Source organism: Aythya marila, assembly GCF_965140915.1.
Source record: "Aythya marila genome assembly, chromosome: 1".
Classification (NCBI taxonomy): Eukaryota; Metazoa; Chordata; class Aves; order Anseriformes; family Anatidae; genus Aythya; species Aythya marila.
Window position 1 is genome coordinate 116,136,152 of NC_139042.1, and position 23,623 is coordinate 116,159,774.

Sequence of the window (23,623 nt, forward strand, 5' to 3'; positions counted from 1 at the left end):
GTACACCGCTCTTGACTGGAGACAGAAGGCAAATTAAAAATGTATATGATTTTAAAACGTTTATGAACTTTAACCCAACGTCCTGGTTAACCTGATGTCTGGCTCCGACTGAGCCAGAGAGAGTTCACAAATGATTTGTTAGTGCTTCATTTGGCAGTCCTGAGTAGACAAGTAGGCAGACATCTAAAATTTAAAAGATGTGATTCACAAGAGACAGCCACAACTACATACACACTGCATAGCGAGGGAAGCTGGCTTGAGGCCCTGTGTTCTCTGTATAAATTGCAAAAGGGAATGAAATTCAGAGTAAATGCACAGACTTTTTGATTAAATCAATCTATTGCCACTATCCAATGCATCTTGTGTTCTCTTTTATTGCAGCACATTACCCAGTAATAGTTGATACCATAAATGATCTATACAATCTTCTGGAGCTCTGGGTGAAATAAGGACAGACTGGTTTCATTATCATCAAATTACACTTTTTTTCTTATTTTTTTAACATCAATCAGGCCTTAACATCAATTTAAAGTTTTTGTTTGTTTGTTTGTTTGTTTTTTAATATATTTATTTGATGGGAAGATAAAGGAATTCATTCTGGAGATGCTTTCATAACTGTGAATGAGGTAGGTATAGAGTGAAGCTGAAGTGGATTCCATGTTAAAATAAAATTTCTGTACAGGGGACCTACCTGTGATGAAAAAAATAGCAAAGGATAGACAGCTAGATTCCTATGTTCTTTTACTCTTCTATGCCCTTATCTCTCATTCATCAATTTGCCTGGTAGGGAACAGGCCATTGTTTAATTTAGTGATGCAGTCTGCTAGCCCTGCTGTCAGGACCTGTGGACAACATCATAAATTAAAACATACATTTAGGGAATTGGTGCAACAGGCCATAGGATAGCTTCAGGCTCTTTTCAAAGGAACATGCAAATGTTCTTAACATTGTCCTGGCAAGCTGGTCACACTGCTTTAATGCAGTAAAAGGAGAATAATCAATCCTGTATATATGACACACAGCACAGCATATGCAGGCGCTCAGAGCTGTCCAAGTCTTCACTTCTCTAGATGTCTCTAGAGTTGCACAGATAGCCTGTCCATATATCTCATCCCCAAAATGTCAGTGAAAAATGTTCTGTAAAGTCATAAGCTCATTTAGATTGGAGGCAGACAGTCTTCCTGGCCTACTGCCCATCACAAAAGTAAACAAGAGATGCTGCAGAAAACTGCTGGCCATAAAACACACACATGCACACTCACACATGTGTACACTCTTAGAAGAGGCAGTGAGACCTTTTAGCCTGGTTTTATCAGTTCAGTAGTTCTGAAGAAAACCAGGCAAGACTTTTAGCATCAAGAGCTAAATATTGTGCTCTGAGAGCCAGCGTAGCAATTGCACTCTCTGTTTTACCCAAGTGGTTATATAGGGAAACCAAAACAAAGACAGAGCTGTAATGGACATATGGTTAAAGGCCTCTTTGCAAAGAATGTTGTTTCTGTCTTTATTGTGCAATTATTTGTGCCCACACAAATCCCTCTTCTGAGGAGAGGCTGAAATTTCTAGAATGACAAGCTATTTCCAGCTTTGCAGAAAAGGACCTGGGGTGCTGGTGGACACCAAGTTGAACATCAGACAGCAGTGTGCCATAGCAGCAGAGAAGGCTGGCAGTGTCCTGGGCTGCATTAGGAGGACAGTTGTCCGCAGGTAAAGGGAGGTAATCCTTCCACTCCAGTCAGTGCTGGTGAGGCCACACTTGGAGTGCTGGGTCTAGTTTTGTGATTCTGTGATTCTTGTTTTTGATTATTTTTTTTTTCCTCCAGCCAGCTTGCTTTCACTTTCACTAAGAACAAGAAACATGAAAGCAAAATTAAGTATGAAGGAAGATGCCAAAGGGATTTTACCACCTGAACCTGTTTCCTCTCTTCCCTTTCTGTCCCTTTTTCTCACAAAAAGCCCGATCAAGAAAAAGATGCTGAACATTTCCACTAATGCTGTGCATCTCTCATTCACTCTTAACAGCCATGACTGAAGAACACTGTGTCCACACACACACAGAGAGTCCAGGCATGTTTTCAAGAGAAACAGTGTTGATGCTTACTGCACATCAACTTTGTCTTAAAGAAAAATAAATAAATAAATAAATAGATTCCTTCATTTTCTTTCCCCGTCAGCCTTTCACTGAGTGTTACTGGGAGGCTTTGTGAAGTACATGTGCACCAACAAAAGCCAGTTGGTCATTAGGTTCTGTCCCTCATTAGCAAGGATTTGGATGATGAAAAACTTTGACCAAATCTGGATATTTTTAAAATGATATAGCCTAAAAGCAGAACACTCAGTCAATCAGCACTTCATTATTTACTGCCTTTCTCTTTCACACAGCTAGGTACTGCTGCTATTAACTCCCTTACTAGAAGTAGTCTCTTGTATCTATCTTGAGCTTGAAATGCTGTTTTACCTGCCCAGAGTAAAAAAAGAAAGTGCTGTATAAACCAGAGGGGTTCCTAGGTCTTCTTCAGGTTTGGTTTCCCCACTCTAGAGGGAAAGGAAGCCTTGGAGATACTATTGCTTTGCAGATGGCATCAGGAAATATTTCTTTTAGGAGTTTTTTTCTTGGCTTCTGTACTGGTGATAATCCTTAATTTGCAATAAGCTATCTGCATGCTCTGCTCTGCTCTCTTGCCACGTGGGCCGAGGTGTACCTTCAAAAGAGTATCTGCAATGGGACAACTCAGGCTAGCATCACCTAAAGTGACCGTGACAGCTAAATGGAATTGTGACAGCAGTGCAGGCCAAATGCTAAATAACATTTACAAAAACTAAATAAAGTTGCTAGGCCCAAAGGCAATGTGGAAGACAGCATTTGGCAATTGCTCTTTTTAAGGAGGTATATTTTTAATGGTATTTTTATATCATGCAGATATTGCAAATATGAATTGCTCACCAGTGAACACTCATCTTGCAGAGATTCCAGCACTAACTAGAGCTTTCTCTCTCACATAAAAGGAATATATCATGGAAAAAATAGGACCATCTCCCACATGGTCAGGGTTTAGCAGAAATTAAAATCTTAAATATCTCCCATTTATTGCTCTCTTCTTAACCAGTGAAGTTAGAGAGTCTGGAAAGATGCCAGTCAGCAGCTAACATACAGGAGAGTCACTGCCTTTTCTTGTTTTTAAACACAGATTTCTTTATCTAGGTAACTGTGCTCATGCAGGATTGTCTTGAGCAAGGCAGAAGACCATTATATCTTTATCATATTATCACTTAAAATTCAGGAATGTCAGGGGTCTCAGCCAGATTGGGGCTCTTTTGTATGAGGCCCAGTGCAGACAGAGAGTTTATGAGCAGTCACAGTCTTTGCAGTTTTAGTCTGAACATTTTTTTTTTCTCTGAAAGCCATAGCTGCTGCATAGAGATTACTGCCTGAAAATCTCACTTTATTTTTAAAGGAGTATGTTTCTCGCCCACAGTGCCTGGAAATGAAAGTCCTAAATGCTCCAGCACCAGAAGACATATAAAAGACTGTAAAATGAAATTGTCTGCTTTCATGGTGTTAAGTCAATTCTGTGATTGATTGAGGAAAGGAGAGAGTGCTAGGAAGGAAAAGTGTTATTCAGTATTTCTGAATTCTGGAGCTGGTCAGAACTGCAGGTCACTGCTCCTCCTCCCCATTCCAAAATTTAGCAATTTTAAACAGACACCATCTTAACCAGACCATCTGCAGCCAGAACAGAGGCCCATAACACCGGTTCTCCAAGACCAGCATCTGTAAGGTGCTGCGTCCGGACTTGACAGTATTCATACCCAAGGATGCTCAGGGATCATTTGGATGCTGAAAAATGTAATTCATGCACCACTACAACAGTGAATTGCTATTGCAGATCTTTGTGAGAGCTCTTTATTCAATGACCATCCTATTTTACTTTGGTTTGTACCACAGCTTTGGGTTGCCAGTTTAGGCGATGTTTAGGCGAAACATCTCTAGTTCACCATGTGAAACCTTTTTCCACTTTTCTAGCACAAACAAGGCTCAAATTAGCTGGCAGTGACTCTCAGACACCTTAATTTCATCAAATTGCCTTTCTGAGTGTACAAACCAGCCTGATACCAGCAAAATTTTGCATGCATACAAAGTTCCTGATGCTCACTCACATGTTACTGCTGCCATGGCTGTTCCCAGACATAACCAGAGTCTACTTTACTTCCCTCACTCATCTGAAGATGTACTGTATTGGTGTTTGCTGGGCCTCTTGTTTCAGTATTCAGGCCCCAATGTTAAGAAGGAAAAGGCTTCCATATGTTTTGCTTGCTGTCAGACTCCTTTGGACAGCACTCAGAAATGTATGAGTTATACCCAGGCATCAAGCCAGTATGTCCTTCAGGTCAGCTGATATAGAGTCTTCATGGCTAAGTACAAACTGGGGGAGGCTCTGGAGGTAGAAGACTTATTTTTCATGGAAATCCCTTTCTGTGGCTTATCTTTGTCTTAAACCTTGCTATCTGAGTGACAAGGTTAATCCAGTAAATTGGGTTTGAAACGACAAGATACAGGTAAATGAAAGTACAAAAAAAGCTACCTCTAGTAAATGAAGCAAAAAGGAGAGAAAACTTGTGTCATTCTTTTGGAATTTATGGGTCCTTTTTCTGAAATGAAACATTTTTTGTAAAACTTTGAGATGGATTAATTTCCTTTATGAAGAAAACGCTCTCTCTCTCTCTCTGTTTTCTCTCTCTCGGCCCTCTATAGATCTCAGAGCCCCTCTGGTTGTGTTTGTTATATTGTTGTTTGAGTTTTCTTTTTACATTCTTCTGCTGCATTTCTCTCTCTCTCTCTCTCTCTCTCTTTTTTTTTTTTTTTTTTTTTTTCACTCAGTGATTTTTATCCTTTCCACATTTCCTCCTGGGATGGAAAGCAAGTACTGCCTGTCAACGTCAACAGCCACTTTCTTGAATGTTGACCTCAGGACTCCCCCTTTAAAGGCTCTTTAATACTGACCTGAACATTATGTTCATAAGAATGGGCTCATGATATTGCTTCTCTCTTAGAAGCCACCTGCAGTCCCCACTCATATTGCACTGAAAGAGCCATGATCTGTCCTGAAGAACCTCATCCTTCATGGGATCAGGACGCTGCATGGGGGAACTGTGGAGCTGGAGGTGGTATGTTTTCTGTTTGTACATCAGAATGAAAACCAGGAACACCCAACACCTGCCAAGAGAAACACTGACTAGACAATATTCTATTCATGTCCATTAGTTCTGTTTCTGTTTGTTCTCCTCCCTCTCGTCAGCTGTGGTTTTGCTTATTGTCTTTTTGGCTCAGAAAACCAAGTTAAATATTGATTGCGGGACCTGATTTTTTACTCTTTCTTCCTACCCTGGTAAAACTAGAGTTACAGTGGCCAAGAGGGCTATTGTGGCTGAGTAAATAACCTGGTTCATGTAGTTTTGATTACTGGGTTATAGGAATGGCATACTGGCTCCTGCCCTGCATCAGGTCTTTGACAGTAGACACAGTTAATCAAAAACACGAGAAGCAGACCAAGACAGAGTGTTCCTTCCTCTGCCATTAACTTCCCATTTCTGTCATTCAGCACTCTGGGGACTTCCCACATTGGAAGCTGTGCTCCGTTTAGAAGCTGCTGGTGAAAGGAAGCCAGATCAGTGCTGGGATCTAAGCAGCCCCCCACCTGGGCTTCAGTACACTTATGTGCTTGCCTAACCTGCACAGCCAGGGGTGGAAACCACCCTGCCAGTTTGTAAGAAGACCTGGGGAATCTAGAAAGTTCTGCTGTCTCAAATCCATCACCTGATGTCAAAGTGGGATTACATCCCCTTGCTTACAGCACACCCACACCAGCTGGTGAGTCATTTCTGTTTGCTCTCACACAACCACAGGCTACTTGAGAAGCCTTTTCACCTTTCATGGAGCAAGGAGTGTCTGTTTGGTTTCTTAGCAGCATGTTCGGGTAAAAAGGGGAGCTGCGTGTAGAGAAAACCACTTATTGTAACTTGTGTTTGCACTGAAAATTTTTAAAGCGCAAGGCAAACAGGGACATCAAATATAAGCTATATCTCAAATATGGTCTTTAGTCTGAAAAGTGTGAGAGAGAGATGACCTCTACTTTGCTGGTTGTTAACGTTGCTAACAGGACTAACATAAAATCTGCAGTTGTACGTTGATATCAAGATGGATGGTAAATTTTCTGGTTAAAAGTTCTTTTTTATATTAAACTATTGTATAATTTAATCTCTGATAATGCTGGATATTTATCTACAGTATACTGCACTATACATTATGGATGCTTTTCCTTTTTTCCCAAGAAAATAATAAAATATGTATGAGATGCAATGAAGAATATAAGTAACCCAAAGTTCAGAAGGTAAATTCCTTCACTCTGAAGAAATGCCTGGTAAATATTAGAAATATGCTGTGCAGCTGTATGCCATGCAGCTTGCAGAGAAACAGAGCACCAGAAAACTCAAATCACAGTAAAGTTACAGTGGGATAGGACAAGCAGCTGAGAAATGGAAACAGGAAAATTTCTCTCTTTAACTCTGCAGGTGTAAACCCAAGAATCGAGGTAAGGCAGACAAGACAGTGCAAGCTGTTAAAGTGATAAAAGAAATGAATAATAAAATAATCTCAAAAGGCCAGTGGTGTACATTTGTGGGATACATATTTACATGCTTCAATGACTATGACATTGGTCAAAGGGTGCTTCAGGCATGTAGCAGGGATCAGCAGGCTCTGTCAAAGTATGTAGCAAATACACATGAAGACCTGCTGTTTTTGTTGTCCTAGGGAAGTGAAAGAGGTAAAGCAGCATGCTTTGGCCAAGTTTGAATCTGTCTCTCCTGAGTCTGCTGAGTTCCTGAGAAGAGCCCCTTGTTCCTTCCTCGTGACATGCCCCTGAAAGCATGCCTGTTGTTTTCTCAGCATTATCTAGTCACAGAGCATTGACTGGCACTGTTTTTCTTGGGAGGGATTAAGAACCTGTAAGTATTAGTGATTCTGAAGAAGGAGCACCTGAAATGGGTAACTAACTATTGGGAATGGGTCCCAGATCTCTTCTCACAAGACCATCTTCTATGTCAGCAAATAAATTAAGCTTAAAAGAGGGTGAGCTAAGAAGTCTAAAAGCAAAATTAAGAATCTGTTCAACTGAAGATATATACATCCAAGATAAGGGTTCTCTTTGAACCAGTTAGACTTTTGAAATTAATACAAACACTTAATTCTGAAATTTCTCTGAAAAAAAATTATCACAGAATCACAGAATGGCTAAGGTTGGAAGGGACTTCTGAAGATCACCCAGTCCAAGCCCCCAGCTGAGCAGGATCACCTACAGCACGTTGCATGCAGGCTGGTTTTGAATACCTCCAGAGAAGGAGACTCCACAACCTCTCTGGGCAACCTGCCTCAGTTCTCTGTCACCCTCACAGCAAAGAAGTGCCCCCTCAGATTGAGCCAGAACCTCCTGTGCTTCAGTTTGTGCCTGGTGTCCTGTCACTGTGCACATCTGAAAAGAGACTGGCTCCATCCTCTCAGCACCCTCCCCCTCAGATATTTATACACAGTGATGAGGTCTCCCCTCAGTCTTCTCTTTTCCAGGCTAAACAGGCCCAGCTTTCTCAGTGTGTCCTCGTACGGCAAAGTTGACAGAAGTGATCCTACTTTCAGTCAAACCTGAAATGCCACAAACCTCTGTTCTCATTGCCAATCTCTATTTTCATACTTCTGTGTTTAGGTAAACAGAAGCAAAGAGGCACAATGAGAAGTGGCCTTGAAAACTTCTCTATTTTACCTAAGATAATCAGATACAGCTATCTCAGAGGTTTTAGCATTCATTTGTGCTTTTCTGTGCTTACTACAGGAAATACCTTGAATATTACAAATACTGAAGTTATCTAACTGCAAATCCCAGTTATCTTTGGCAACTGGGAAATTTTAAGAATCTCTGCTGTACAACGTTTTCAAACCTTATCCAGGACTCTATTCAGATTCAAATATAGCAGTGGTCAATGAGCAAAGTCAGTTCTTTACAGCAGATGAATGAACATATCTCATCCTATTGCCCCTTAACCTCAGCTTGGGAGAATCATTGTTCATCTGTTCCTGAGTTACAGGAAATGCCTTGGTAATTTGGATATCTCTGTCGCAGACTACTATGAAATTCTGACATATGCAGGCTGCCAGTAAATTGTAAAAGAAAGCCACATCACTGCTGACATCACTTGGAAAATGCTGAAGTTAAATATGAGGATCACTTGTTCTTCTTTGGGAAGATATTTAAGCACTGCCACCTCTCTCTAAATGCAGAAAGCTGTGCTTTAAAGACCACAGGGCTAGTCATGATCATCAAACAATGCACTTCTCCAAACACATGCAGAACCACAGCGAAGGCACCAAAAGCGCCTGCCCTTGCTTGTTGTTTCAGTCAAGTGCTGTGGAGACTAAAGTCATAGGCAAAATGTGGAGACATTTAAATCTGTTTTGGGTCTTGTTTTGTTTCGTGTTTTGCTTGGGCAGACTTGCAGATTTCTTCCCTCTTTCTGCAGGGAGGGCCTTGATTTACAACAACATGGAAAGACAATCATGTGGACCTGCCCCAGTTGGATTACACACTATGGAAAGTGTATTTAATTATGAAAAATTAAAGACAAGGGGGATATGTTTAGACTAAGAATGTAGACAGTTTCTTGGCTAGAAACAAACCTGAACAAAAAGGGTAAGAATTCTAGAACAATCAAGAAGGATTTATTTACAGTTTTTAAAGATCTACATGTGTTTTCACTTAAAACTCTTGGGAGGGTCATTTCAAAGCCTAGGACTCCTGGCTGTTCACATTCATCTCTACCTTTATTCTCTCTGCTTGCAACTTCAACATTAATATACAGACCACAGCAAAACTAAATGCAAGTCAGGTGTGACATATCAAGTGACACAAAGGCTCAGTCACAAGAAAAAAAAATTAAAATGATCAAGAACTGAGAGGCCTTTTAGTAACATTTGCTGCTGTATTTTGTACAATTCAGGTCTCAGGAGTTTTCCTGAGAGTTTCTAATCTTGCTGTCAATAAGATGTAAAAGCTATAATCGTAAGGTGCATTCTTTAAAGTCCTCCCCCTTCTTAAAATGAAAAAATAAAATAAAATCCAACAAATGTCCTTTAACTTGTTTCTTCTTTGTCTATTATACCTTCAGTGTGAGTTACACTTAATCTCCTCTTTAACTCTCTAAAGTTCCAATAATCCTTACCCTACCTTCCTAGAACACTAACACCCAGCAGTATAGTTAATCTGCAGAGTCTGGAAAATTGGCCATTAAAGCTATTCATCACAAGTGATGCAGCACAGTTTAAACAAGAAGAGAGAGTAAATATATGCCATCCTGAGTCAGATTAAACGTCCGGCTGCCCTAATGTTCTGTCTCTGTAATGTAGCCTCTGTGACTGATTTTCATGACAACACAGAGAAAAAAAATCTGCAGAGAACAAAACTACAGCAAAGGGCGGGGATGCTCTGGATTTCATTAGCCAAATCTTCCTCCTTCAGGTAACACCCAGGGATGATGCTCACTCATATCACGGAGCTCTCAGGCTGCAGCTCACCCATGGAGTGGGGACAGGGCTCAGCCTATCTATAGTTTACCTTTCCTTAAAAGCTACTATTACTGCATAACCACCTGAGGCTCTGAATGCAAAAGTCAAAGCTTTTATCTGTATGGGTATTTGCACTGCAGAGCGAGGTAGCTGGAGGCTCTGATTATTGTCTGAGAGCTCTGTGACAGCCAAGACAGAGGCACCAAAGGGAAGGGGCAGTGGGAAGAGACCTTCCATGTAGGTGACTTTACCTCTGTGGACCTCAGAGAAAAAGGACTAAAGTCTTCAAACTGCATTCCAAGTGATCTGAAGTCTCTGCACTGGGAAAGTGCCACTAAACAAGAATAAAAGCGAGCTCCCCTGAGCACCTCGCTGCTTGGCACATGTTGTGTGAAGACGCATGATGACCAAGAAGAATTTAATTTGAAGTTGATACTCAAGAGAAGGATTCATAAAGCTGATGAGAAACAGACAGCTTGAAGACATTGTGAGATCTCAGAAGAGAAGCAGCTTTTAAACTGGAGACCTTCATTTCCATATGCTTAAACCTATATATAACTGCAGTGGGCATGAGAAACATACTCAGTACAAAGAAAGTGGTTTTATTGATAATTGTACCTGGTACAATTATCTTTGGTTTCGTTCAGTTCTATATTTCAAGTCCTGTGGAGTTAGGTTTTTCATCTGCCCTCTGCTCAAGGGTGACTTTTGCCATCTGTCCATTTAGTGCTACAACTTTACCACAAAGTGCCATTGGAACTATTTTTCTTTAAGAATTCAGATCATGGTGTAGTTCTAATTGCTAAGATGAATTAATGGAAATTTGAAGAACCACCACTGTGTTGATTTTGTCAGCCACACCTAAAGAATCCCAGTCTGCAAACTTTCTGTCCCATCTCCAGGAATGTATGGCTCTGAGACAGAAAGCAAGCAGTGAATGCCAAAACAGGCAGGTAATCACTTGGCAGCAAGCTCCCTTGGCTTAAGCTTTGAGCCAGAAAATGGACATTTTCATGATAGTGGCACACAGACAGAGGCTTTCTTGAGGGAAATAAAACTTGTTCTCAATCTCTTCACAGGTGACAACCCCATCTGCTTTGTGCTTTGTGTTCCACGTGCTTGTGTCAGTTGCATCTTCAGAAAGTAACAATTTAATATAAAAATGGTTTCCCAGACATGAGCAGAAGAAAAAAGAAATAGGTCCTCCATTAAATAATGAATCCACTGATTATAAACTGCATCTCTGCAAACATTAATTGCTCATGATTTAATGCCACATGGAAAATGGAAATATAAAGAACATATTTAATTTGGGGGACTGGAGAGGCAAAACATGAACAAATTCATTGAAGAAAAAAAAAAAAAAAAAAAAAAAGCAGTATCATTGTTCTCATCCTTGCTTGTTTTGTACTAGACAGGAATCCATTAACATCAAGTAAGGACTATTTCTAATCCTCTTGCTAAGCCCCAACCCTCGACCCTGGAGAATTTGTATTGAAGAAGAAACATGTCAATCATTTGGGCCAATTAAGCACAATAATAAACATGAAGCAAGGAAAAAAATGTGGGCGGTATTGCCAGGATAAGGAGAGCAGTGTCTATGCATTTTGAAAGCTTGTCTAGATTATGGGGTTAGCTCAATGAAAAATTGTCTACAACTTGTCTCTTAGGTCCAAGGGATATTCCAGATCTGCAGCTTATTCATTTCCTGTACCGATGATGCCAGCACTCACTACGTAGCAAATGGTAACAGGATTACATTTCACACATATTTCCCTGAATTTTTGTTTCCTGAGTACTCCTCTTGCTAGTTTTGTAGTATATTTCAGACTAATGGCAATTCAAATGATCACTGGGTTTATCTGGAAGTTTGTGAAATAAATCATGCATTATTTGCATGCAGAGGGCTCACTAGATATGCTGGTAACAATAGCTTTGGTGATGCTTTTAGCTGACAAGAAGGTAGTTAAGAAATTTCTGTTTGATTTTCAGCTGTTCTCTGAGCTTATCTTCTAAACAGGAACACGTTCTTGTTTGACATCCAAAAGAGCAATGTCACAGATTTGCAGAGGGCATCAGAAGTTCTGTATTTTTATTATTTTTATTGATGGCCTACTTTTCGTGCCTCTGTCTGCTCAGTGACCCTTCCACAGTAATTGAGCAGACCTGCAGCAGGAATTTATACCTAGCTGTACAGGTAAAGCAGATGACACGAAACAGAAGCTATGCAAATTGCCTCTGAAGGCGATCTACGCACACCCCCGGCACATACAGGCTTATGTTGCCACACAATTAGGAAAGGAAAGGTAAAATTTGAATAAATATAGTAGCCATAAATGTAAAACCATCCTGAGATTAGCTGAAGTCCCAGGCTCTCTCTCTAACAGTAGCCCAGCTCCTGAGATGATCAAATTTCTAGGAGGAAAAGCCCATCTGCAGCACATACACATCCATGGCACCTCTTGGGGGGCAGAAAGTGAGTGGAAGAAGACAGGGGAAGCCTGGCTTGCTGCCAGCTCACATTTTCATTTTGAACAAATGCATCTAAAGAGTTTAGACAGAGTCCCTGTAGACCTTGATAAGAGTGTTTATCTGCTCAGCTTCAAAGAAAGCCGCAGAAGGACTGTGATGAAATCTGGTGCAATCGTCCCTTTCAAAGCCAAGAAAATATATGTGTGTGTGCGTATATATTTATTTATTTATTTATTTATTTATTCTGCTGGAAAAGACTGAAGGCTAAGTGAATATAGACCTGAAAAATCCTTATATTGAGGCATAATAATCCATATATCATTTCCACTTAGGGGCTCCCTGATCTGTCCTTGCTTCCTAATCAGGAGCAGTAGGTGCAGGAGGCATTTTGCTTGAGGTGCTACTCTGCACTCCCCTAGCCACAGCTCTAGACATAAGCTTGTGCAGGCTGGTTGTAGGCTAACTTTGATTCATGAATTATGTTTTTATTTTTCTTTTATCATTCCCTTCGGTTGAAGCGGTGTCTATAAATACCATATCACCCAAATGCTGAGATGGTGGAAAAAAAGTTAGGAGCACTGTATGTAGGCAAATCCCTCCTGCTCTTTCCCTGTCTCCCCAGATAAACAGCCCATCTCTGGTTATCCATCCTAAAGTCAACAGTGCTTAAGAAAGTAGCTGGCAGGTCCTAAATAATCAGAGGAACAGGGAAGGCTTTTGGGGATACCCAGTCCCTTCTGCAGCCTGGATAGTACTGTTGTGCTTTGCAATAGTTGTCAGCATGCCTGAGGTTTTTAGATCTTTGAAAAAGGCAAGCTTCATGGCTCATGCAAGACCAAAATGAAACAGACTACACTCAGTAAGGATTTATTTATTTTCAACCTTTCTAGCTGCACCACCAGTGATTCTGTGACTCTGACATTATGCCATTAATTTGCTCTTCACATTTTAATGTTAACTATTTGTGCATTTTTCACATAACTGTTCAATCCAATCTACATTAGCTTCCAGACTTTTTTTCCCCCTCTACCTTGATCTAGGTGGTAAATCAATGAGGCTGCTCTTTAAATTCAGAGTCTTTGGAGATTAGCACAACTGAAGAACAGGCTATATAAAAAGGGAGGAGGGGAAGCATTACACATTTACAGTGAAATACTGTTATGGAACAAGCACAAAGAATACAGGGTGGCATATGTTTGGAAACTTTGGGATATACCTACACTACAATTGGCAGTAATAAATGACTTTTGTGTAGCTTTAACCTGAGGTGGATGAAAATGTTGAAGGCTTTGCACCATCAGTTTGGCTCCAACAGCCAAGCTGGGGTGTTGAGGGTATTCACGCCAGCTGATATGTTCATCAGCAATGCTACTGCTACTGGCACTAAAAAAAGCCAGGCTGAAAGGTACTTGGCATGTGGTGCCATAGTGAGCACCTTTAGGCAGACAGAGAAACAGCCAGCATTAACCGGCTTTAGGAAAACAGCACACACACACACACCAAAAACAAAGAAACACAACAAAACAGTTTATTGTGGGTGAATAGGAGATGTAACAATTCAGCCTGGGGAGGTTTGCATCTTCTGTACCCAGACTCCCCAAACCCACAGCTCAAATCCAGCAGTGCTGTCTGAAGAAGGTGGTGTTCCTTTTTGATTCAGAGAAAAACAAGAGCTTCAATGTTTTGAGTTACCAGCTCTTTAACCTTTTGCTCTGAAAGTATTTACTCAGCATGCACTAAGTGTTAACAAAAAATTCACTGGGGACCTTAATTGAAAGCCACTGTAATCAATGCAAAGACCAAGAGGAAAGAAAGCAGATCTTTGTCTTCTAGAGATTTTACAGTGAAATTTGGGTTCCTAATAATTTAACATTGACCCAAACTGTTTTCAACCTTTGGGTTAAGTTGAACGAACTTTTCTAGCCTGTTAGGAAATAAAGAAATTGTCATCAAAACCAGTTGCTTTTGACTAACCAACTAAACCAGTCAGGCATCCACGTAGAGACCTGTCAACTGTGTGATGATCCATTTTGACTGAGGCCAGAAATTTAGCTTATAAAGATGTCCAATCTCTTGAGCCAGAAACCTTAGCTAGATACTTACTTTTCTGGGCCACATGAAAAGTCCTGCCACATACTCAGAGTCTGTGTGGAAAGGTTTCCTTACATATGAATGTCTAGTGCAATGGCCACTGATACTGATTGAGGTATCATTTTTGAGTCAAAATGTCAACGTTAATTTCTCACTTGATGCCTGTGGATGTGTTTTCTGTGGTAGATCTGCAGAGAAGCTGTGAATGGGAGCTGAAATTTGGAAGTGCAGCAGCCCCTGCACCCAGAAGGTACGTGGCTCTTCCTGACAGGCAGTGCAAGTTAACTTGGCAGCACTGTGACAGTCTGGCTTCTCTGGGTATCCTGGTGGGGAGATATCTGCAGCACGGTTCTCTGACCATCCACGCACCAAAACTCTCCTCCACAGGAAATCAGAACGTACAAGATGCATATTGCACAGCCAGCTGACACACACACATCTGCAGGCAGGAAATGGTTGGGATGCACAGCATAAGTAAGAGGTGAGGAGATCTTCCATGTCCCTCAGCTTTGACGCACAAAGTCAGGCTTGGACCACCAAGCCCCTCCAAAGTAGGGAAGTCAGATAATGCAAACTTTGTGAAGGTAAATAGGACAATTAATTGAGGATGTATCCTTAGAATTCTCTCTGTAAATTCAATCAAGAAGAAAATGCCTGTGATAGATTTTTTGCCTTACACACTGGATATCATCCGTATCACCTAGTACCAACATCCTGTCAAGGACTTGTGAAAACATGGTAGAATTGTACTTTCCCACTGAGAGCAGGACACCAGGCCTGTCCCCACTGATATACAGCATCATTCCTGAGGTTGTCCTTATTTGATTGAAGACTTGAAGCTCTGCAGTCTTAGCTATATGGTAACTTGCTTCCAGCACCACATTTTCCCATTGTATTCTCCTTTTGTTGTAGAGAGGAGCAGAGGGGATCCAGGGGATCTCATGCTGGGACTGTCTAGACTGGGTGCTCTCAGATCAATATTCAGGGCAGCCCTTGATAGCTCTGGGCTGCCCATGTTACCGTGAAGACAACATACATATATAAACCAGCTCATACACACAGCTCAGTTTGCCTAGAGGGGAATCCCTCCTGCCTTTTTTTTTTTTTTTTTTCCCTGGAGTGTCTTGATAACGAGCTCTCCTAGCTTCCCAGCCCACTTCCCACTGCACAGCGCCCTAGCCCCACCCTTTCCCCCTTCTCATATCCTCTCCCCTCCATCCTCTCCAGTAAAACTTAGATGTTGCAGGCCTCAGACTTTTCCCATGTTCTGGTTGGTGCACCATTTTCCCTATTAGTCCGTCAAAGACTAGAAGTATAACTACTTAGGCATCCAGCTTAACTTTTCAGAATTCCTGCTTTCAAGAAAAGGCATTTGCCTCATTCCACTCTCTGACAGGAGTCTCAGATACATGCAATAATTATCCTTTGAAAGTGTCCACATCTTTGCATTGATGAGACCAGGCCGTATGCATTACTTTGGAGCACTTGAATCTTGAGAAAGTGGATCTCTTCCTTTGATATGATTCAAAAATGTTGCTCTGGGTTACATATAAAGGCCCTGTCTAGTGTTAACCTGTAAAAATGTCCAAGAAACCTGCAGGTTGTTCTTAAGATACTTCTTCACATTTGAAAGCTCAATATTATTTTGCTCTTTTATATCTAGTTATTCATAAATCAATGTCATTGGTGCCTCAGCACAGAACTTTCCCATTAGTAGAGTAAAAAGGGTTTCTCTTAATCATTAAAAATATTTAGTTAGATCGGCACTTCCTGTGAAAAGATAACTCCCCTGATTTATTTTGTAAGTCACCAAAATGCTTTTGTTATAGGCCTACAAAGAGATATTTTTTTTTCTATTAATAAGATCTGTATGAATTTTAATTTGTGCCCCATCTGCCTCTAGGAGTGATTTACAGACACATATTTATATTTGGAGAATAGCTTGAGATGTCTAGTTGATATTTCATTGCACCCACAAGATGACTGCCTCTGAAAGTTTTTGGCATTGGTAGGCATCAAATGTATGACATTTCTTGTATATGTGTGAGAGACAGATGAGTAAATGGTTCTCAACAAAGCTGAGAGAAATTTAAAACCCAAACTTGGAAGGAAAATAGCTAGCTTTACAAAGATCAATCTGTGCCAGTATGAAGGGACATATTATCTTTGCAGAATATGACTTATCATCTTTTCCAGGTAGGGAACCCCTAATATTTTTGAAGCCATCTCATATTTCTTCTAAAGGTGTCATACTTCAGAGGCACAGGCAAATGGAATAGCTGAAGGTGTGTCCTTTGAAGAAGTACTTGCAGAACAAGCCATCTGACGATGTGTGAAATGCATGGCTGGACATGAACCAATTATAAGGGCAACTCTTTCCCACACCTCTAAAAATGATACACAAGCTAAATAGGCCTCATTCAGAGAAATGAAACTGATAATAGTCTTGTTGGAAGTATTCAAATAAACTAACTCTGAGCAAGAAACTCATCGAGCTGCTTCCAGCTGATACCTATCTTTTACCAGAATCACTGTTGTGTGTAATATCTGCATTGTGTGGGTGATTTTTACCTTTACGACAATGAAAAATAAATGTTTTTAAATAGACATTTGTTAGTCCTTGCAGCCATGCAGATAGGAGCCTGCAAAATACTGAATGATTCCACACAGGTCAGGAGCTCCTTTTTCGCTCTATCTTCTAGCAGATGAACAAGAAGATACCTGAGGAAATAAAAAGGTAATAACTGTCAGACTGATAAAAGGCAAAATTTGTATATTTGCTGACCTCAACAAGACTGAGGCAAGGAAGGATATAGAAAGGAATTAGTCATATCTCAGAATAATAAAAATACACACTGTCATCTTACTCAGGGGATGACTTTCTAAAGAAAAACAGTGTTCCTGATTTAGGCCCTAAGTAACTTCCTGCTTGCTTAGCTTACAAAGAAAATTCTCTTAAAGGCTTCTCTTAAAGGTTTGTGTAATTAGCTATTTTTATAAGTGTTTTAACTTTTGGTGGAGACACTGATGCTAGCTGCTACTGGAGACCACAAAAGAATGCCAATTGCTTTGAAGCAAGTACCAAAATATTCACAGTGGGGGGTCTTCACAGTTCCATGTGCTATTTTGTCTGAGACCTGTAATCATCCTTGACAAAATCATCACTGTAAGAGAAGTCTCTGATTAGACGCATGTTTGTGGAACATGTCAGGCATGACCAGGCTCTCATTCTAGTTTCTGCAGTAGATGGGCCATTGCTGGGTGTTAATGGTAAGTGTTAATATGCCAATTTGCAATAAATGTTTTCTCCAGCTCTTTGAATCTAAAATCAAAATTGACACTACTGTCAGAAGTAGTAGGAGAAGGTCCTGATGAGCCAATGAGATCTCAGCTCCATGTCTATTTATTTTTTTTACAGCTGGTGAAGACTGCCTGAAAGAAAATTCTGTGGGAGGTTTATTTTGTCACTGACAATGTTGTGTCTGTTTCTTCAGAAAAAAATGGAAAACTTCAGTTTGCAGCATCTTCCACTGGAAGTAACTTACCGTCTGAGTTAATACTCAGAAATGGAAACACTCTACTGGGATCCTTATTCATATTCTCAACTATGACTGTCTACTTGCATTTTCTTGTTACATGAACACTTACATTTTTCATGTATTGCTCAGACTTTATACCTTATGAATATGAACAAGAAATTGGCAAAAACTCCCATCTCTTATAATAAAATTCAAATGTTTTCCAACTTTTTTTTTTCTCTAACTTTTAAGGCTAAAATGCCCTTTGTGTACTTCAACATTCATATTTTACTCTCATACGAGTAGCAAGAGAAGCAGAAAGGATCCCCCAGCTAGGAAATAATGGCAAAGTTTTGGAGGTAATAAAGCACATTGACAGTAACATTATTCCAGGGAAACTGGCAAATTAGGGTAAACCTTCAACCCCACAGTAGTACAGACTTGTACAGAATTATACAGGACACGAACGTAACATGGTATTAATGAGACAACAAACACCTTGTATTCAGAGACATCGCAAAACGGCACCCATGTTGTCAGTCACCTTCAGACCTTATAGGCTGCATGACATCCAAACTAGGGACCTTGTATGTGCACAGGAAGAATTCCACACCTCGTATGTGCAACGGTTTGAGGAAGAAATCTTTTAAGAAACAATATGAAAAGCAAAGGTGCATCTTATATCTTACTGCTTTCTAAGATTTAGGTATGGTTTCATTCATGATTCACACTCTTGAACTCTGAGTTGTGAGGACTATTTTTTTTTTTCTCCCTTCAATTCAAGGAGAACGTGGACTTTGTAGCCTGTAGGGAAGGAGTTATTGTTCAGAGTGTTTAAAGAGCAGTTTCTACTTTAATGCCTGGTAGGACAGAGGAACAGTCCACGTGTAAATCCACCAAGGCATAGCTGTAGGGTACAAACCAAGACAAACTGCAGCACTGTCAAAACAGGTCCAGTGTTACCTGCAGCTAGAGGCAAGCCTCTGGTGCCATGTTAATGCCAGATAATTTTGGGGGTCTGTGGTCTGGTTGAAGGTGTCAGGGTGATAAAGAAGGCCCCCAGCCTCTAATTGGATCCTTTCTTTAATTTCACACAAGTGGTCCTGCAAGAGAAATCCATGATGTCAAAGAAGCCTTAAAGCTACTGACTGAGATAAACACTATATTGGCACTACCTCACTGCTACCTCACTGAAAATTAAAGGCTTCGGATGTTACTAGTGATTATTCAGAGATGAATAGATAACAGACAGCTAGAAGGTAAAGGGGGGTGGGGGACACTTACAAATCACAGAGTTACAGAGCTGAGAACACCAGTATACTGATTCTCCGTGTACAGACAGACCCAGGAGCAAAATCACAGCTGTATACTCTTGAGTTTTGTACTTCTCAGGTAAGCTAAGAAAACTATACAAATAAAGCCGTAGGCAGCAAATCTCTTATGTCTTTATCAAAATCTTCCATATATTAAAAAAAAAAAAAAATCATAGATGTATCTCACTTTTACATACCTGAGCAGGGAGAGGGGTGCTTTCTCTTAAGGCTTCCAGATTAACAAAGGATGTGTCTAGAGAATTTGTCAGTGAATGATAAAAATTGAGAGAGGAACATTCACTCATTGACTGGGAAGTTATCAAACTTGTAGAGCCTAGGGGCTGTCTTCAGATGCAAGAGGACTCCTGTTGAAGACAAGGGAAATGGTGTGTCTCTGCCTGTGAAAAGAATTTGATCCTGGCCCTAGGTACTTCAGAAAAAAGTATTTTCTTGTATTTCTCTAAAAAGAAACTCACTTGATTCCTCTTTCAAAAGCAAAAAGAAACATCATAAAACACATTATTAGAGACAGCCTGGATACTCTATCCCCACCCTCTAGCTTTCCTCTCCCTATCTCCTTATTATTTATAATATTATAAATAGAAGGTCAGATGTAATACACAACTTCGAAGTAACCTTATATGGTAATTTTGCTGCAACAGTAAAAAATGATCAGTTTCTCTGTCAGACAGCCAAACAACACTTCTGCAGTTCTTTTTGCACTGACTTCCAATCTCACGAACATTTGGTCGACAAGCATGTTTCTGTTACAGTCCTCATCTCAGCTATGATGTCTGAAATTTACAACGCTCTTTTTGAGTGAAAACCAGGCAAGAGCCACCCCTGATAAAAATAGCAGCAAGGAGAAAATCCCAGTGAAGGAATTCAAGCCAATCTTTGCAGCGTGTCAAGGCTAATATATGCCCTGCCAATTCAGAAGCTGGAGATGCATGGTTTACACGTTTAGTAGAGAAGCAAGGTGAATGAGAATAAACTGGTCAGCCACAGCATGCTCACAAAGGCCTGGCTGATGGTATCATGCACTCAGCCCTGCATGAGGATATGGAGGAATGAAGCCTTCTTCTGCCAACTTTGTCCTGCCTCTGTGATGGTAGGAGGAGGGCAGTGATGCCACTGCACGGTGGGGAAGCAGCCTGGAGCAAACCAAAATGCTGCAGCAGGATCTGAATCTGTTAAGAAGTGTTTCCATACGAGAGAGAGTTAATTTTTCAAACTCATGAAGAGGACAGCACAGCCACAAGACTTTCTTGCCTAGCTACCGCAGAGACCCCCTCTTTGCATGCCCAAGAGAAATTAGAGACAGTGGAGCTATGCCACAAACCCTGGTATGTGGCCCAGCACAGTTGGATTTGTTCACAGATTTCATTTTTTTCACTACAGAAAGGTCACACGTCAATTATTGTACATGGTGCACTTCATTGAGAGATTACTGAACACTATCAATGAGGCTGTAATAGAAGTCCGTACTGCATCAGGAAAATCCAGCAGTTTGACTGAGCTGATGGATGCGTCATCCGTTCCCAATATCCCAACTGCTATTAGAGATCAAAATATCTCTCCCTGTAACTGTTCCAGACATCTCATCTGTTCTTCTGGGTGAATGTACCATTAAATGTCAGTCCGTACACATATCACTGGGGTGGGGAGGGGGGGAAGAAGGGGGGATTAATAAGCTAGAATGGTCATGTCTGAGAGAGACACAGATCTGAACATAGTAAATGGCTCAAGAGACATTAAGACCAAGCATTTGTCATGCCTCTCAGCATCACAAGGAGCAGCACTTCAAAAGTCTCAGAAGGGGATCAACCATTCAGAGACACAGCACAACACTTGGTATGGGATCGTTGGCAGCAGGACCAAAAATGGCCCTGATTTTCTGTACTAGATGGAGGTTGCTTTACTGTTTCACAATACGCCCTCTTGTACTCTCGTACCTTCAGTCCCCTGTGAACAGCAGATGGTTCAGAGAGTTTGTCTGACAGCAGGGTGCTCTCAGGACACAAAGAAGAAATGAGCTAATGGCACAAAGGCTTCTTGTCTGGCTGGTTGGTCTGCACATGGTGGCTGGAATGGGAAGAACTGCACTATTTTTCTCCTCAAACATGTGTTGCAAATGTGAGGAGGGTATATCAGGACTCCTGGGGCATTTTTAATGACACCAGAAGAGATTATTTAACCTCGAGAGGTTAACATTTAATAATTAGGTTAGAACCTGCTGTTATCAGACTTGTCAGTCTTCTACCGCTAAAAGAAATTTTAAACATCTGTGGAGGCCACAAACTGGGGAAAAAAAACTTTCCTGCTTCAAACACTGGGCAAAAAATGTGTAAGGAAAACATTTTCAAAAGTATCCTGGGCTCATTTCCAACTGAAGTGTTTAAAAATGAGGGATGGTACCTAAAAGTGAGTGCCTAGTGGGATCAAAAAAATCTGCTGGAACTTTTGAAGACAAGCAAGACGCAGGTTTTAAATACCTGTAACACTTTGACATTGTCAGTTTGGTCATAAGTTATTCACATACCTTGAAGGTTTTTGACTTAAGTAGCTCACTCCCTTTTCTCACCTAAATTCCTTCAAGTCCCTGGGTATCCAAGGGAGACTTAGTATTCTATGTAAGTAAGATGCTTTTGAAAATTTGCAGTAATTGCTTCTGCTCTGACACATCTTTTTCAAAGTAAAGGCTGTAAATTCATTATACACTGGCATTAAACTAACAGAAAGGAAAGAGCAGCACATACGTTTTCTGATAGACAGGAAAACGGTATGGTAAGAGTACTGACATCAGGCTCCAGGGTACACTCAGCATAGCTGCCAGTAGATTAAGGGTTAAAATAGAAACTGAAACATTAAAATTACAGAGCAAGAAGGGAAAACACTTGAAAAATAGACACAAAAATAAAGCTTGCACCACAGCTCAGACCAAATTAAACCAGGCCTGCACAACATCTGGTCTGGAGATGGTAGGCTAGCAGCTGAGTGGCAGCGCAGCTGACAGGTTGACAGGCTGACAGGTAGTGAGAGAAGGTCTCCGGCTGGCTCAGAGGCTCCCCTGCTCAGCCTAGCTGGGGATACCTGTTCTGCTTCCCGTCCTGCAGCTGGGGAGCGTTTCACACCCGTGCCCACAGACAAGGCAGCCTACAAAAAGGAGCTGGGGAAGGCCAAGAGGAAGAAAGCAAAGAAATAGGGAGGGAGCACTGCAGCAGGCAAGGACACGAAGGGATAGGGTGGGAACATGACTGGGAAGGTGCAGTAGAGAAGGAGGTTCCCAGGGTGGTGAACCACATGGCATGTACACCGGGAAACATCAGATCCCACCAAACAGAGGAGACACATGGACCTGATGCTTCAGTGCTGAAAGCAGCAGTGGCTTCACCACTGAGTCCTCTGAGAGAGGCAGAGCCCAGACACCCAGCTCCACTCTTCTCAGCTGATGGAGCTGAAGTGGCCAGCTGCCTTTTCTCAAAACCTTCACAGAAAGAAAATTTTCACAGTTTTTATCTACCAAGTTGGCTGAAAACATTTCAATTTTGTAATGTTACAATTGTACAAGAAAGAAAAATGCATTTAATCTAATAATTGTTTTTTCTTATTTTTACAGCTCTGACTATCCTGAAAGTCACTTTCATATTCCCCAGTGGTTTAACAGAAATGGAGGTTGCTGTTTTCTGAGTGTTTCATATGGCCAAAAGAGGACAAGCTTACCTTAGACCATTAAAAAACAAAACAAAAACAAACAAACAAAACAAAAGAAACAGCCATCTAACAAGGAACCCTAGAATCTAATTTGCCAAGTCACTCTGTGCAGTCTCCCAGCTTTATGCTGGACTTCTACACTGCCTGGCATTATCTCATTTTCCTTTTGCCTTGTAAAGATTCTAAATCTGCACAGATATCCACGTACGTCTGTGAAACTTCCAGCAGGTGCTTTGGTCTGTCAGTGTGATTTAAGTTGTAGGCTTCTTATGTTGGGACTCTGCTGTTGCTAACACTTGCATGCTTAACTACCTCACGTAGCAGAGTTCAGCACATGTGCAAGAGTTTACAAGACTGGCTATTTGCTCAAGAACACTTATAAAGAGGCATTATATGAGAGCTATAAATATTTGGAGAGTGGCCAAGAACAAGTTTGGAAACTATAAAAGTAACATTGGGGGTGAAATGGCAACCTACATTGACCAAAGAGCAATGCTTCATTACAGTTTACAGAATTTTTTTTTCTTTCCCCTAGAAATTAATGAAATATTTGAAGAAAAACATTGGAGGAAGTTTTCTTTTGTGCTTCTGCATTTTCCTGGGAACAGTCATTACCTTCTTTGTTTCAGACACTATAAGAACCAAGCTCTACCAGAGTACTTGAAGAGTCTTAGCAATGCTTGAGCATAACCTGGACATCTGTGGCTTAAAATTATGTTTTTATTAAATGTTTCTGTTTCAGCCAATGTATATTAAAAATAATAATAATAATATTAAAAAAATCAGATGATCCTGGAAATTCAGCTTTGTGATGCCTTCTCCATTAAGGTTACTTAAAGTCATACAAAACTGATTCAACGACATGTTTCAAGTCATACAATGTCTCTGCTTGTCTAGATGCAACA

General features: G+C 40.7%; 1 long non-coding RNA gene across 3 annotated transcripts; it reads left to right on the forward strand.

Moving 5' to 3' along the window:
- Positions 1-5,642: 5,642 nt before the first annotated feature.
- On the forward strand, positions 5,643-17,907 carry LOC309875114. 3 transcript variants are annotated; one of them, XR_014316987.1, is made up of 4 exons: positions 5,643-5,869; positions 14,360-14,423; positions 14,561-14,654; positions 17,592-17,907. It is a non-coding gene; the product is annotated as an uncharacterized lncRNA (long non-coding RNA). The 3 variants fall into 3 exon arrangements; XR_014316986.1 differs by having other exon boundaries at positions 14,360-14,654; XR_014316988.1 differs by lacking the exon at positions 14,561-14,654.
- The last annotated feature ends 5,716 nt before the right edge of the window (positions 17,908-23,623 follow it).